Source organism: Sinohyriopsis cumingii, chromosome 14, assembly GCF_028554795.1.
Source record: "Sinohyriopsis cumingii isolate HCF-2022 chromosome 14, ASM2855479v2, whole genome shotgun sequence".
NCBI classification, from domain to species: Eukaryota; Metazoa; Mollusca; class Bivalvia; order Unionida; family Unionidae; genus Sinohyriopsis; species Sinohyriopsis cumingii.
The window spans coordinates 2153929-2171717 of NC_142974.1; positions in this window are offsets into that span (position 1 = coordinate 2153929).

A 17789-nucleotide genomic window follows, 5' to 3' on the forward strand; every position below is an offset into this window, starting at 1 on the left:
AGGGCTTTAGGTTTAAAATACAGACAATATTTATACAGCATAAAGGCGTTAACAAAGTTCGCAATAGTCAAAGAGTATATCTTTTCTAGGCAAATAAATGGCCATGAAAATAGCCGTTGGGGTTTGTTAATCAAAACGAGTTAACACAGGTGGCACCTCACTAACCTTCTTCCCCGCAAGACTCTTTTCTGTCCGTCTTGTCTCTCCATAATCTCTTCCAAATAGCCGTGTCCATCATCTTGGTGATAGCCTACGATGATTTCACATACATCAGATAGTTCGAGTCGAACAACATCCCCGATATGAGTGCGGATGCTTCCACGTTTGCTAACATGGTATCCGGCTTAGACTCTCCAACGGTCAACATTCCATCCATTTTGATCTTAATGATCAGTTGAAACCATGAGACGAGTCACTGGTATTTATAGTCTAAGGTATAATCGAAACGGATGGACATGTTCCACCAATCCAAAGTCGCTTTACATAATTCACGCATAGCGCGAAATCCTTCTTCCAATCAGCAGTGACCGCCGCATTAAGTCACACACAGTATATAGGTGCAGTTGCGTCCGCTGATAGTGAATCGATGCGACATATTTTAAGCATGACTGAAAATAAGAAGAACATGTATTGGGTGCGCCTGCGAGGACGCCGGTAGTGATGGAATGGCAGCTGCATAAAAACCTGCGACCAAAATTCCAGAAGAGAATGATTTCAATTAGAATTTAGTCGATTTCTTTCCGCTTCGCAAGAATTTGTACCAGTACCAGTACCTTCATTGCCTTCTCCTTCCTTATCTCAGAATCTGAAGCGTGTAGAACCTTATCAAATGAAATTTTGAAATCAAGATGAAACGATTGCCCGATTTGATTGAGAGAAAAGATGATAGTAAGAGACATAACATGACACATCGCCTCGAGCACGAGAGGAAATGTTGGCTGAAATTCATACCAGTGATTTTGAAGATGACATTAGCGAGCCTGAATCAACACTTTCCACTTCTGCCCCCTGACCAAGAGAGGCTACCGCCATCCAAAATCAGCCAGTAGCATCTGAAAACTATAGATTACACTTATACGGTGCAGCTGAAGGATTTCAATTATGAAGTGCCACTCGAGAAAGCAGAAAATTTCATCTCCCACCGATTTGTGGGATTCTTTATTAACCACACTGAAACGACATTGTCAAGCAAAAGAAGACGGTGGATTCAGACTCCCCATATATCATGACAGTTTGAAGGCACCCTTCTCGATCGAGTTTAGCAGCCGAGCAAAATTGACATCTCCCAACGTCATCGACAAGATTCAAAACCTTGAGCAAACCATCGACCAATTTGACATCAGCTATCGCAAAGTTACATTTTACATGACCCACATTTCCCCTCCGAAAGGGAGCGGGCCAATCAGAAAAGTGTTATTCGCGGACGACGTTCTCAGCAATAAACGCTGCATCGTTCAAATTAACAACGCTCAAGACCACAAGTGTTCAGCTAGTGCCACCGTCTTGGGTCGAACGTATGCCGACAAAAACGCACTGACGAATCGAAATTAGCCGGGAAAAGCATTTGACAATCAGACGGACCCAAACAACGAAGAGAAGCGGAATTCATATTGCAACAAGCTAGTCTATCAAACGATATGGTCTGTGGAATTCCTGAAATGCAAAAACTGCAAGAAGTCTTGGCTCCACGGTATACTTTCAAAGTGTACCTTTATGTGGTACACGGACCTATGGTGTCTCGTGGCCCCAATTTCCCATTCGGAAAATACATTCATGTCTATCGTCCCAAGAAGAGCAACATCGCATGACGCAAGGTCCACAACAGAGTAGTGCTTGCCAACTACGGAGATAGTGCTCTAGCTGAGTTGTCTTGGAATGGGTAGATGAGCTTTTGGCAGTACCAACTACACGAAGCATTGTTTGGCTAAATGAGTAGGCAGTACCTTTGTGTTTCCTTTTTAGACAGGAGAGTAGTGGTTACTCCCCCACTGATTGCCGTTACGTCATATCATTTTCATGAACGGCATCACTCGATTTTGAGGGGTTTGCAACGGACTAAAGTGTGACTGTTATTGTTTGGACAAATTCAGTAAACTTGTTAACATTCCCGTTCTCTTTTGGACTTTGGTCTTTAGGGAGGTTACGTTTTGGTCGCCACCGCTGAAGAAAAAAAGGGCGTCGATACTGTAGAAGCTCCTTTAGAAACGGGTTTCCATTATTGCATCAAATTGGGAAACAAAGTGTCAAATCGGGTTTTTCCTGGCATCACAAGCTGCTACGAAGTCGAAGCGGATGGAGACAATGTCATTTACGGATATCACTTGTGGAAGTACACTTTCGTCCGTACAATAGTGCCTCTCTTTCTGGTAGAAGCTGGTTTCAGGGAGGGTGGCTTTTCTTTTCTTGGGGTATTCTTTCTTTGGGGGTGAGGTCTTGTTGTGCCAATCTTCTTTATATGTCTTTGGGGAGAAGGTTTTTCTTGGGGGTGGCGTCTGGGGCATTAGGATCGCATTTTAAGAAGGAACGAATGATGGCATCAACTAGAGAGCTGATACCTCCAGGTTATAAAATTATTTGCTTTCTGGTTTGCGTATGGATTCTGGAATGTGCTAGTTTTTATGTAGCTTCTTCACGTTTGTCAAGTTGGCGTTTGATTTGATGAGGGACGTCAATGATGCCCTGACGTAACTGATCTGCTGTCAGGGTAATCCATCTTAAGATTTCCTTGAGACTAGCGTCCAACACACGGCCACGGATTTGTGGATTTTATTCGCGACGGATGCCGTACAGAGCAAGAATCAATTCAGCTGAAGATAAGATTAAAAGGAAGTCATCTTGACTACTGTGGACATGAAGTGTCATATGTTTCCATTGTAATTTTAACCGAAGTATACTTATAAATCGACACCCTTCTTGGCACCAGTCGTGAAACGGATGGGTACAAAATCGCAAATAATCGGGTTAGGTAGTTATAAATCGACTGGTAAATAACCGTAAGATGTTTAAGTGGAATCGTCGTACGCATAAGTCCGCCAAGGAGTTCCTAAATGTTTGGTCGACACTTGTGCTTGAGATTTGTCACTGGGACGTTTGAACAAATCACCTATTAAGCATTGAGACTGGTGGCACGATGGGCTTTACTTTGTTGAAACAAATATTGGTACTGTAAATAATGCTAGCATTACGATGATGCATTTGAGCGTGAATCAAAGTTTTCTTCTTCGTCTGCTCCAAACATATCGTCAAAGATGAACAGATGTGTTGGACTTGTGTCAGACACGATCCCGTCGTCTTAATGATGAATGCCTTCCACAAAGACGATGGAAGCTCCTTGACTTTCTTGAAGAAGACTGTAAGCCGATTGCCACTCTTTGAAACATCACACAATGATTCGTATTCGACGATCGATGAAATGGAGCTTGTGAAACATCATACAATGAGTCGTGTTGAACGATCGATGAAATGGAGCTTGTGAAACATCACACAATGATTCGTGTTGGACGATCGATGAAATGGAGCTTGTGAAACATCACACAATGAGTCGTGTTGGACGATCGATGAAATGGAACTTGTGAAACATCACACAATGAGTCGTGTTGGACGATCGATGAAATGGAGCTTGTGAATCACACAATGAATCGTGTTGGACGATCGATGAAATGGAGCTTGTGAAACATCACACAATGAGTCGTGTTGGACGATCGATGAAATGGAGCTTGTGAAACATCACACAATAAGTCGTGTTGGACGATCGATGAAATGGAGCTTGTGAAACATCACACAATGAGTCGTGTTGGACGATCGATGAAATGGAGCTTGTGCTCAAATCAAACGTTTGACAAATTCGAGTTTAACTGTTCAACTCGGTCCGGCAATTCGAGTTTAACTGTTCAACTCGGTCCAGCAATTCGAATTTAACTGTTCAACTCGGTCCAGCAATTCGAGTTTAACTGTTCAACTCGGTCCAGCAATTCGAGTTTAACTGTTCAACTCGGTCCAGCAATTCGAGTTTAACTGTTCAACTCGGTCCAGCAATCAACATGCTAAAGAGATGGCAAAGATACAGTGCCTCCCAACTCGGACAATCTATCTTTATGTCAATGCCATTGAGAGCAGAGGTAGATGGACATACACCCAAAGCAATCGCATTTCGAATTCTGAAAATAAGATAGACCAGACAAGATATTTTATACTTTTCAGGACACCTTTAATAGTGTTCAAATTCACAACTTAACATGAAATACAAAAACACATAAGATCATCAACGGCGAGTCAATTTAGGAGGTGTCTCATATTTGGTCACGTACAATCGCGGTTATTAATATTTGTTTTGTGTCATCAACGTCTTTTCCAACTTTGTCTGGGTCGTGCCTTTGACTTCCAAAACGAGCTCCGTGTGAGTGAGAACTTTAAAACTGGTGTTGGAACAAAGCGGTATAAATACAAAAACACCGAATTTGTAAAAACAAGCTTTTCAAAAAGAATTGAAGATAAGAGACATCCATTTCTTAAACCACCCAGAATCCAAATATCAAAGCCATAGTGGTGGAACGTTTTTAACGTGCTTTAAAGGAACGCACGAGGAAAACATATTTATGCATCAACACACGCTCAAGTACATCGAATATTATCGTGCCTGGTCAATGCTTACAATCAATCTTACCAACGGAGCAGATCTCATACTTGTCTGAAGCCACCAGACAATTTTCTACCAACAGTAGCAACGGTATTTTTAAGGACAATTATGCAAGAGGTTATGAATTTTTGGCTTTTGATTCTTATTCTGACTATGGCAGCAACGACGGACATTTCCACCATATAAAATCGGCCAACGTAGTGTAAGACTTCAGTTTTCAAAAGCTCTAGCCAGCAACGCTGATGTTATATTGTATGCAGAATTTGAAAATACCCTGGAAATCAACAGGTTGAGATAAGTGATTCTAGATTATTAGAATCTATAAGAATACGAATCTTGTTCGGAGTACGAAACCTCGTTTTTGAAGATGGGGGACGAGAAAGTGTTGAATCATTGGTATAAAGACTTACGTGACCATTCTTTCCCTCCATTGACTTCTCTGGAGATCCAAAGTGTCGAAGTTCTCTTTTCACAAAGTTAGGAGATGAAGCATAGAGCGCCTTACTTGACAGATATTTTAAATGAAAAAGCCAGAATCGAATTGACGACTCATTATTACCTTTGGAAAAAAAAAGAAAAATGGATACATAGTAACTACATTACCTTTTGACGCACAGTTTGTACACGGCTTTTTGGGGATCATTCCGTGTGTACTAAATATGAACTTCATCATCGCAAACCTAAAGACATTCTCGTCTATGTCATCAAAACCGATGAAGTCATCAACCAGGAATCCATTGGATGCCCCTCTACTTTCCCAACGATCACGGAGTGGAGTATTTCGATTATTATATATCGCCGCCTTCGACATCATTGATTCTATCAGAAGAAATGCCGTATCAAGTCTATCCAATAATGAGATGGTATGTGGACAATGTTGTGTGTATTTTCTTCGTAAAAGCAGTATTTGATATTTCTAAGGACATTTTGTGACATATTTTGGTGGAGAGTATGCTAGAAACGATGATAAACTAGAAGATGTTTTAGTGACCATTATAGTTATCTTTACTTTTTAGCTGGGAAACTTAGTGTGCATCGATGGCTAAATGTCATAGATCAGTAAATAAATTCCTGTTTAAAGTGGTTGAGTTGTCGCTTTGTAGTTAAAAAGTGTATTGTTGGCATTAGTGATAGTTAGATGGATGGATGGATGGATGAATGGATAGATAGATAGATAGATAGATAGATAGATAGATAGATAGATAGATAGATAGATAGATAATAGTGTGCACGCAAGAGCTTGTCTTCCTTGAAGCAAGACTTAAATTTTCAAAAAGATATGCAGCAAAATGAAAGAAACTGAGTTGCAAAATCAGACCTCAAATAACATACAAAGAACATGTTCCATATCGATGCATAAAATGGCATTCAGAAATGATTGCTCTTGGAATATACTTGGTTTGCTTCAATGCACAAAAACCATTTTCGTATCGTCCATCGAAAACATGTCCTGAAAGACATCCTTTCACTAAAATATGCTTATGTATGAATTGGGAGTCTACTAGAAAAATTGAATTGAGACTACATTTCTAAACAGAGGAATATATATATATATATATATATATATATATATATATATATATATATATATATATATATATATATATATATATATATATATATATATATATATGGTCGCGTAAGTCTTTATACCAAAGATTAAACACTTTCCTCGTTATATATATATATATATATATATATATATATATATATATATATATATATATATATATATATATAGATAGATAGATAGATAGATAGATAGATAAAGAGAATATAGAGAATATATGTATAGTATGTACGCTGTATCAATAATATAGCACGAGATGTATACATTTTTCATTAAAAGGAAACGAGGCTTGCCGAGTTTCCTTTTAATGAAAATATTATCCGAGTGGTATGACATTGATGCAGTGTCCATATCGTACGTATATTTCATTTATGTCATTTACAAATGCATATATTTGCAATTTGAATGGATTTCATGATTGACTACAGGCAACCTTTTATTGACCGAATAAATCAACTCTCATATCGTTCGAGGGTATTAGCTACAAAATATAGTTCTGTGCCTTTTGCTGCTATTTACAACTACCCTTACCTATCGATAAATTGATTTGTTTTGTTTCTTGAGTTCATATTTTTATTCACATTGATTAAATCAATATTAGACACTAATGATTTAAACATGAATGATTGCTTTAATGAAGAAAGTAGAGCACTAAAACAATTGTTTAGCTACGCCATGCACATTAACGCTCAGCCATTCACATAGCAGCTCATGGGAATTAGTGTGGAATAGACGCGTGCGAAATGACGAACCAACAAGGGGTAATTAAAATATTTCAGATATAGTTACAGTTGATCGAATTCATTATTCTGGTCTAATGACGGTACTACCGACCGTAACACTCCCTTCCCCCCCCCCCCCGTCTCTCTCTCTCTCTCTCTCTCTCTCTCTCTCTCGTCCTTTGGTTGGATAGACTTAACTTTTGCCATCATTCCATCATTCATAAGTCCACAGACTTCATGGGATGACACAAGCGAAAATTATCAACGCTCGTCTTTTCACAGATTGTTACCCGTATCTTGCTACGATAGTCCAGAGAAACAGACAGAGAGACGTGTGGCCTATGGACATTTAATATTTAATTAATAATAAACGATTTTTAGAACGTTATAATAGGTTTAAGAAACAACAACTAGGTTTAAGAAACAACAATGAAACATTAAATACATCACATTATGAGTACCACGTAATCGAGATTTTTCACATATAATATCGACAGGGTTTGCAACTTTGTATCAGTGATTATGTAAACATTGTTGATAAATCCCAAGGGATGTGCGCATATACCGTTACGACGAACCATATTATTGTAGGTTACCTGACGTAAGTTCAACTTAAAGTTTGCATCCAGCCCAAATTCGTTTTCTCTCTCACTCCAGATTTCTGCGTTCATTTTTTTTTTTTGTTGTCCCTTTTGCATGATAGGGGTAGGGGAAAGGAAAACAGAAAGGATAGCGATGAAATTGTGTACCATATTAAATTCATTTAGAAAGCGGGGATTATGAATACTGTTTATCGTTATTTTCAGAGGTCACTAATGATTAATGAGTGGACAGCACACCGTTGCAAGGGCGTCGATGCAAGGCTGTTTATATACGAGTATTACAGCGCCACTATTTGATACAGCGATAGTATTGGTATATCAAATAGCTTTATACCAACACTTTAAAAGCCATGTTCTTTCTAATGTATGCGGTATATATGTTTTTTGGATCTAGATGATTGGGATTCCACAGCATACCTGACATAGTCCAGGTTGTATTTTATAATTTTAGCAGCACACATTCTAATTATCACTAACATTACATCTTGTAAACAGCTAGAATCTACCAGGTAGAAATTTTCCATTAGGTAAGTATTTATTAGAAAATACTAATTGTTACCCGAGGTCAAATAGAGGACTATATACATTTATGACTGGAACACTTATTCATTCGTGCTTTAAAATCTAGCAGAATGTATTATTTTTGTGTCCAGTAGTTCATTTGGGTTGGAATTGATTTGTTTCGTATTATTCAATTCAAGTGATTTTTCTTTGGAAATATAGAGTGCTCATAAAAAATAATATTCTTGGACAGAGACGTTCACTGTGATTTATAGTGATTTCAAACCTGGAATTATATTACTGTGATTCAACAAAAGACTTGCTACAACAACACGATACCTGCCACCACAGGCACATCAACACCTTCAGCGTTTTATTTCGATTTCCACTACAGTTTATTCAAAACTTTAATTATTATGACTTGTTTCTGTAATTCTGTGAGTATTTGGGGATTTAATTAGCAATACCGGAAGTTCTTTTTTAACATTTTCACTTTGTGTTTAAGGGAAATAAATTATTTGCTGAATTTTACAAACTTTGTTGCTTTTCACTCTTTTCTGTTAACTATTTTAAAAACCTTTACTCGCAACACATTAGAAGGATTATATCGTCACAGTATATATATATATATATATATATATATATATATATATATATATATATATATATATATATATATATATATATACACGTCTGAGAATTAACATACAACGGCAGATAGCTGACCTGTTAACATTCGTGAAGCTTAAGATTTCCCATTCAGAGTGAAAAAACTCCTGCAAGCCAGCAGCAGAGAGGGCGAACAGACCATAGAATTCAGACAAACAAATAAAACAAACAAAATAAAATCATCTGTAGAAAGGTCCAGATTTTTACAAATAAACGTTTCCTTGAAATGATTTTATTTTTGTTGAAACCAACCCCATCAATAAAACCTTAGTTCGAAAAGGTAGCTGAAAAATAAAGTACTCTACGTGTTTATTTACTTTTTATTTATTTACTGGACGACCAACATTGGTAGGCGCCCTCTCTGCTGCTATTAATTAAAAAATTTTATCAAGACCCACACGATATCTTGTTCTTGGATCATGTAGATTTATTGTTATAAATCCATGTGGAGTAGCTTGCGCTCGTGAGAAGAAATTTCTGAATTTTATTATATCCATGTCACCACCACACCAAGTTTGATGAATATTTCGCAGCGTGTGTGTGTCTACACCATTAAACACAACTAAAATATTGCAGTTGTCTCTAATCACCTTCGGAATTTGTGTATATCGTTGAGTAACATAGATCACAATGTCTGCCGCGAGAAAATATTCTGCCTGGATTTGATTGTTTATCTAGCATCACATCGTCGTATACAACTAAATTATTAATAAATCTGTCTAAAACATTTACGGACGGTACTTCATCAAACTCTATAACATCATTACCTTCATCCAGTAATCTTTGAAATCTTTTAACATCGTTGATCATCAGCGGATGGTGCTACAATCCCATCTCAACCATCTCAAGTAATAACTGCGTCTTACCCGATCCAGATAATCATTCTGATGGAATTTGGTAACGCAGGGTGGTGTTTAACTGACTCTCGCTGCCGTTGAATAAAGAATCTAACTACAGTCGTCGCAAATGTCATCTCGGCAACAATGGGGGTTGTGCATTTTATTTAATATCCTATTGTATCTTTAATAGATGATAAAAAATTCATCATCGAGGTGTCCGCGATCATCATCGAGGTGTTCGCGATCATCATGGGTCATGAGGGAACTTTCATAAATATTTATTATTATTAATAAAAATGAAACTTCCCTCATATCATAAATATGTTTCGGACAACAACAAAAAATAATTATTTTTCACGATGATAAATATTCTTCTAATGTTGGTATCTGTCGATTTCTTCTCGTAAGATACTCAACGAGTAATCGATATCTTGTTTCGCCGCAATCTATACACAACGGAATTTTACCACGGACGCCTTTACCACAACTAATGCATCTATGAGGACCTCGCGAGTTATTTGATTTTCTTGATACTTTTTGTATGATCGCCGCAAAAATCACCACGGCAGTTTTTTCCGCATAATTCTGTTGATCCATGAAGAAGCCAAGCACATTTGTTGACCATCTTATATTTAAGATCTTATATATTTAATTGGAGATTAAAAAAACAATCAATTAAAGATATGGATATTAAGTATAATGAGCGGAAAAAAATACGAGACAGAAACGAGCGGTAATACTATTAGTATTACAGACAAAAGTTTAAATTGTTGCCTGGAGAACGATCCTACATTTATTCCGGAAAATTTATTTGATAATGTTACTGAGGAAGACGCACGAGTTTTATGTGAGATGGATTACTTTTTGTTGCTTGATTATTATGGTATATTTCCCACCTCGTCGTTAGATCAGTGGGTTTCAACAACAACGAAAGAAGCAGCTATTCGAGCTCTTCGAAGCTTCTCCCATGAAAATTATTATCTGCCAGGAATAATTATTCAACACTTTACAAACTTTTATTTGTTTGCGTCTGATGAGGATTTTGAATCCGTCGCGGATAAATTCGCCAATCAAGCGTCTGTCACGGAAATTATACCGAAATTTCGCAGTAGGCATCCGATCTTCGATATTGATTCTTTTTACAAACTTTATCGAGAACATATTAATAAATTCGATAAACAGGGTACGATGAAAGAATCAGACGAAAAATTATCTACAGAGGAAATTATTGAATATTTTGGTAGATTATGTAATTGTGATCGTGACAACGTTCATTTGTTCGCGACAACGAGCGGTTATCATGTACTGTGTAAATGTCAACCTGTATCGTTTGAGCGGCAACAAGAACTAACGAAACAGGCGAAATTAGACAATCCAACATGGAAGATTGATTCTCAAGCCGGATTACACAGTATAAAGTTAGCCGGAACAAAATCCAACAAAATTAATTCGGTTTGTAAAAGATTGATATCTGGACAGATAACATCACCGCGAGATCTATTGGTCTGTCCAACTTCTATTCAACCTCGAGAATTTGAATATATCAAACCACAAGAAGAACTCGGTGAGTTTATCAATGAGATATCTCAACAAGATCTCGAAAAAATATCAACCGCGTTGACAGATGAACCAGACCAACTAATCACCGTTACCGCATCACTGAGAAATCGATTAACTGTACAGCGACGTCCGGGTCATTATTATAATATCTGCCAACGACGTCATGGATGGAATGAGATTCACGATCATCATGAGGACAAATGTGATAATTGTTTGGTTTATATTCATGCAGATTGCTTCATTGTAGTCTGCCCTAGAAGTAACGGAAAAATAACTATCCCAAACAACTATGATAAACAAATACGAGAATATTTCGCAGGAACACCAAATAACGCAATTGATGCTGTTGTACAATCTGTCGCGGTAAACCAGCGTAATCCGGATTATATAAAATATTTAATGATGTCGAAATACAGAAAACGAACCCATCCTGGAGCATTCGCTGATAAAACTCCAACATACACGTACACGAATAAACCTCTACATGAAGCCGGACCAGGCTGTAAAGGTTTCGGTGGTGATTATTTAGATGGTTCTGCATGTGGTATGGGAAAATCTGTCGCGGCGATATCATCTATAAACGCAGATCAATCTGTGTTGTATTTGTCATATCGGAAAACATTTACTCAGAAAATCAAATCCGATTATAATTTTGAATCCTATCAGGATATTACAGGCGATATTATCATCACTAAATCCAGAAAGGTCATCGTGCAGTGGGAATCACTGTTACGTGTTCGAGGAGTACCAGATGTTATCATCGTTGATGAGTTACATGGATTAATACGACAGTGTTTCTCAACAAACGACCGACATGTATTCGAGAAGTTTGCTGGGTTAATCACAATGGCACCGCGCGTTATAGTAGCTGATGCCGACGCGAACAACGATGATCTCGTACTATTTCGTGATAAACTATCGCGGTCTGAGATGAAATTCGTCATAAACGATTACCAACCAGATCATGGGAAGAAATTTATTGTTCAAAATACCCACAAGGACAATTATATCAAACTACTGGAACATTTATCAGGCGGAAAACGAGCTGTAATATTCACACATAACAAAATTAATGGTGTTTATTCCGTTGAGGGTCTAGCTAAACAACTACAACATCTTAAGTATCACGTTAAATATTATCATGCGGATACAGATATCAGGGAAAAGTTAAAAGATTTCTCCGACATAACTAACGCGCTCAATGACGTTGATGTTGTAATATTTAACCACACATTAGAAGCAGGTGTCAGTATCATCGATGATAGATTTAAGACGCTATTCGTGTTTTCTTCTGAAATAGGATCCGTAGAAGCAACTAAGCAAGCCATCCACAGGTTTAGATGCGTAGATGAAGTTCATTATTCAACAATAACACGGCCAAGTAGAAATCTGCCTCTGACTCGCGAGGATATTATTGCAACTATTATAAATAACGAAAAAAACCTCACTGAGAAAGAAAAATCGTTTAGGACGCCGAATCCAGGTGAGATAAACACCCCATACGGATACGCGTTTATCAGTAACATTATCGACGAGAACAACTCGAAATGTTATTTTACACCGCGGTTGATTGAACTAATGAAAAGGACTGGTTATGAGATCATTCAGACGCAACCGGACGAGTATGATATCTGGCTGGGGAAAAAAAAAGCTGGAAAAAGCTACTGGAGAAGATATCGATAATGATCCAACCGTAGATGAGTTTCTTATGACGTCGATTGGTGCCAGGATAAAATATTCCGAGAATAATACCAGCGAGAGTGAAATTGATCTCGTTACCGATGAAAGTGAAAATAATCCCGCGGAGAATATCAGTGAAAATAACCCCGATGAAGATAAATTACCAAAATATTACAAATACAACTCGAATGAGAACCTAGAACCGTATCAGAAGAAATTAAAATATCTCAATTATTTATTCCAATGCGATTGTAGCAAATTTCACTCAGACAAAATTGAATATCTTTATAAGAAATCCGCACATCTGAAACGAGCACAACAAGTAATTGTGAATAAATTTAACAACGGTGACATCACAGAAATATTTAGATCTGATAGACTATCACCACGAGAAAAATTAACAATAATCCGCGACGTCCTTGAAATGTTTTCGTTGCCTGACATTGTTCCTGACAATTTATCGATTACGTCTGTGACGGTACATCGAGGAAAACTTATATCAGACATCGAGGCGGCAATGGCCAATCCAGATCGCGTGGAAAAGTATAATAAATTTATCAAGCATTTCTCGATAATATTTCCTGAAGCACGCAGATTAAAAACAACGATGATAGAAGCAAAAAACATAATCGAAAAAATTAAATTAATTTATAAGACATTTGGTGCGGAGATGAAACCTAATAACATAATAAACGCTGCTAGAGGTGATTATACGCTAAATTATCCCAATTGGCCAGAATCAGATTTTATCAACAATAATATGTGCAAAAATACAAACATGAATGATATTGGTTATTTTGGTGGTGGAGATGTTAAAATTATTGATGAACATACCAGATTATTAAAATATATTGTTTGGATCGTTAATAGATGGTTTACCCAGTACGATACATCGAATCATTGATTCAAAGACATTTATTGCGGGTGTTGAAAAGTGTACAAAACATGTATTAATAGGAAATGTACACTTTTCAACAATCACATAATGATGGTCGAAAGAAAATTACAAAAACAACACGAAAAAATAAAATCGGGCGGTAATCATCGATGATCACACCAGATGGTTGAAGTACCACATTTGGATCATAAATAAATGGTTTGAAGAGCATGTGATGACTGCAGAAACTTCCAGAAACAATATTATTATTAGGTAAAAGGAAGATTCTGCAGCTGCAATGATAATGTGAGATAAATTTAATATGTGATGACTGCAGAAACTTCCAGAAACAATATTATTATTAGGTAAAAGGAAGATTCTGCAGCTGCAATGATAATGTGAGATAAATTTAACACCCTAATGATAATCAAGAATATCTGTCCAAGGGCCATTTTTCGTCTCACATTTTGACAAACATGTTAAATGGTGTTGATCGGCCGATGGAAATACATAACCACTGACCTGATGGAAATTTTCATAATAATTATTGTTTCTAGAAGATTCAACATACATCAGACCACTGAACCGAGATGAACTAGCACGAGGACGTTACGTATAATATCGTATCAGAAAAATAATTTTTTTTTTCTCACACTGAACTCCATAAATATTCAAGAAATGTGGGACTTCAATCACAATTAAACATCTTCGATGACGTCATTGACCTTTTCACGGTCATGCTTGAACTCTCATAAATATATTAATAATATGAGACTTCAACCATCAAATATCAGGACCTATCACCGTGCGTGTCAAATTTGAAACAAATAACAAATAGCGATAATCTACGTATATTATTACGGTGTTGTGATGAAATATCCTAATTATTCCAGTGCGATGATTGATCTGGATTTAACGATCGATGACATTCTTGGCAAAACACCTGATATTATTATAATTAAGTCGACGTGCGAATCAGACATTGTGTGATTCAACGGCCGATTTGACACTATTATGTGATTCAGATTATACTGAAACATTATTATGTGATCTGACATTATTATGTGATTCAACATTATTATGTGATTCAGACTTCACTGAAACATTATTATGTGATCTGACATTATTATGTGATTCAACATTATTATGTGATTCAGACTTTACTGAAACATTATTATGTGATCTGACATTATTATGTTATTCAACATTAATATGTGATTCAGACTTTACTGAAACATTATTATGTTATTCAACATTATCATGTGATTCAGACTTCACTGAAACATTATTATGTGATTCGGACTTTACTGAAACATTATTATGTGATTTATACTCATTGTGTGATTCAACGGCCGATATCTTTGTTGAAAAGTGTACAAAAACATATATATATAGGAAATGTACACTTTTCAACAATCACATAATGATGGTCGAAATATCTATCAAAGGGTCTTTTTTCGCCTCACATTTTGACAAACTGTCCGTTGGATCCCCGTCAGTGTTATTTAGTGAAATTAAATTTATATAATATGCCATTTAGGAAAAGGATAGTTGATACATCTGATGATCGATTTATTAAAAACAAACCTGTTACTGCTAAAATATCTTACAGAGTATTACCAGGCGGTATTACTGCATTGTGTATTTCCGATCGACGTTGTGCTGGTTTTTCACAAAAATCTACAGTACGGCCGCTAAACCGTAATGAGCTAGCGCGAATACGTTTCAAGGATAAATATTGCGCGAAAAAACAATCTGTACCTGTAGACGCCGGGAACAATTAGTTTAGGTTTGACATAATCAAATCGACCTAAAATTTTATCAACAATTATGTCATTGTGGATTTTATCGACACACGGCGAGATTTTTCTGAAATTAAATTAATTTAAGCGCGTATTATACTCGTGGGCCATTTTATCTAATTGTTGCTGCTGCTCAGCTATGTTGTTCATCTTCGCGATGATCTCGCTGCTATACTCGTTTAATGATTTATTCATGTTGTCGCTGGCGCTGTTATTTATTTTTATGATAACTTGTTGTAGGGTTTTATTATCGAATAAATCTGACAGTGCTGAATCGAGTAACAAGACCGCATCGAACAACAATAATATCAGATTAATCAACAAAGCCGCATCGAGTAAATCTGATGACAGGGCCGCATCGAACAACAATAATATCAGATTAATCAACAAAGCCGCATCGAGCAACAAATCTGATGACAGTGCCACATCGGTCAGATTAATCAACAAGACTGAATTGAGTAACAAATCCGCATCGAACAAGAACGTCAGATTAATCAACAAAGCCGCATCGAATAATATTGAATCGAGTAACAACAATGTCAGATTAATCAACAAGACTGATGACAGGGCCGCATCGGTCAGATTAATCAACAAAACCGCATCGAATAATATTGAATCGAGTAACAAGACTGAATCAGGTAACAAATCCGAATCGAAAATCTTAAAATACAAAAATGAACTAAAATCAACCCAAACTTCATTGGATAATCTGACCGAGGAGAATAATCAACTAAAAAAAGATTTAAGTGAAACAAAGGACCAATGTAGCAAAGTTCTCGAGGATAATAAAACCCTACAACAAGTTATCATAAAAATAAATAACAGCGCCAGCGACAACATGAATAAATCATTAAACGGGTACAGCAGCGAGATCATCGCGAAGATGAACAACATAGCTGAGCAGCAGAAACAATTAGATAAAATGGCCCACGAGTATAATATGCGCTTAAATTAATTTAATTTCAGAAAAATCTCGCCGTGTGTCGATAAAATCCACAATGACATAATTGTTGATAAAATTTTAGGTCGATTTGATTATGTCAAACCTAAACTAATTGTTCCCGGCGTCTACAGGTACAGATTGTTTTCTCGCGCAATATTTATCCTTGAGACGTATTCGCGCTAGCTCATTACGGTTTAGCGGCCGTACTGTAGATTTTTGTGAAAAACCAGCACAACGTCGATCGGAAATACATAATGCAGTAATACCGCCTGGTAATACTCTATAAGATATTTTAGCAGTAACAGGTTTGTTTTTAATAAATCGATCATCAGATGTATCAACTATCCTTTTCCTAAATGGCATATTATATAAATTTAATTTCACTAAATAACGCTGACGGGGATCCAACGGACAGTTTGTCAAAATGTGAGGCGAAAAAAGACCCTTTGATAGATATTTCGACCATCATTATGTGATTGTTGAAAAGTGTACATTTCCTATATATATATGTTTTTGTACACTTTTCAACAAAGATATCGGCCGTTGAATCACACAATGAGTATAAATCACATAATAATGTTGAATCGGTCGTTGAATCACATAATAATGTTCAATCACATAATAATGTTTCAGTAAAGTCTGTTCAGTAAAGTCTGATTCACATAATAATGTTTCAGTAAAGTCTGAATCACATAATAATGTTGAATCACATAATAATGTTGAATCACATAATAATGTCAGATCACATAATAATGTTTCAGTAAAGTCTGAATCACATAATAATGTTGAATAACATAATAATATCAGATCACATAATAATGTTTCAGTGAAGTCTGAATCACATAATAATGTTGAATCACATAATAATGTTGAATAAACATAATGTTTCAGTAAAGTCTGAATCACATAATAATGTTGAATAACATAATAATGTCAGATCACATAATAATGTTTCAGTAAAGTCTGAATCACATAATAATGTTGAATAACATAATAATGTTGAATAACATAATAATGTCAGATCGGCCGTTGAATCACACAATGAGTATAAATCACATAATAATGTTCCAGTAAAGTCTGAATCACATAATAATGTTGAATCACATAATAATGTCACATCACATTATAATGTTTCAGTGAAGTCTGAATCACATAATAATTTTGAATCACATAATAATGTCAGATCACATAATAATGTTTCAGTATAATCTGAATCACATAATAGTGTCAAATCGGCCGTTGAATCACACAATGTCTGATTCGCACGTCGACTTAATTATAATAATATCAGGTGTTTTGCTAAGAATGTCATCGATCGTTAAATCCCTATCAATCATCGCACTGAAATAATTAGGATATTTCATCACAACACCGTAATAATATACGTA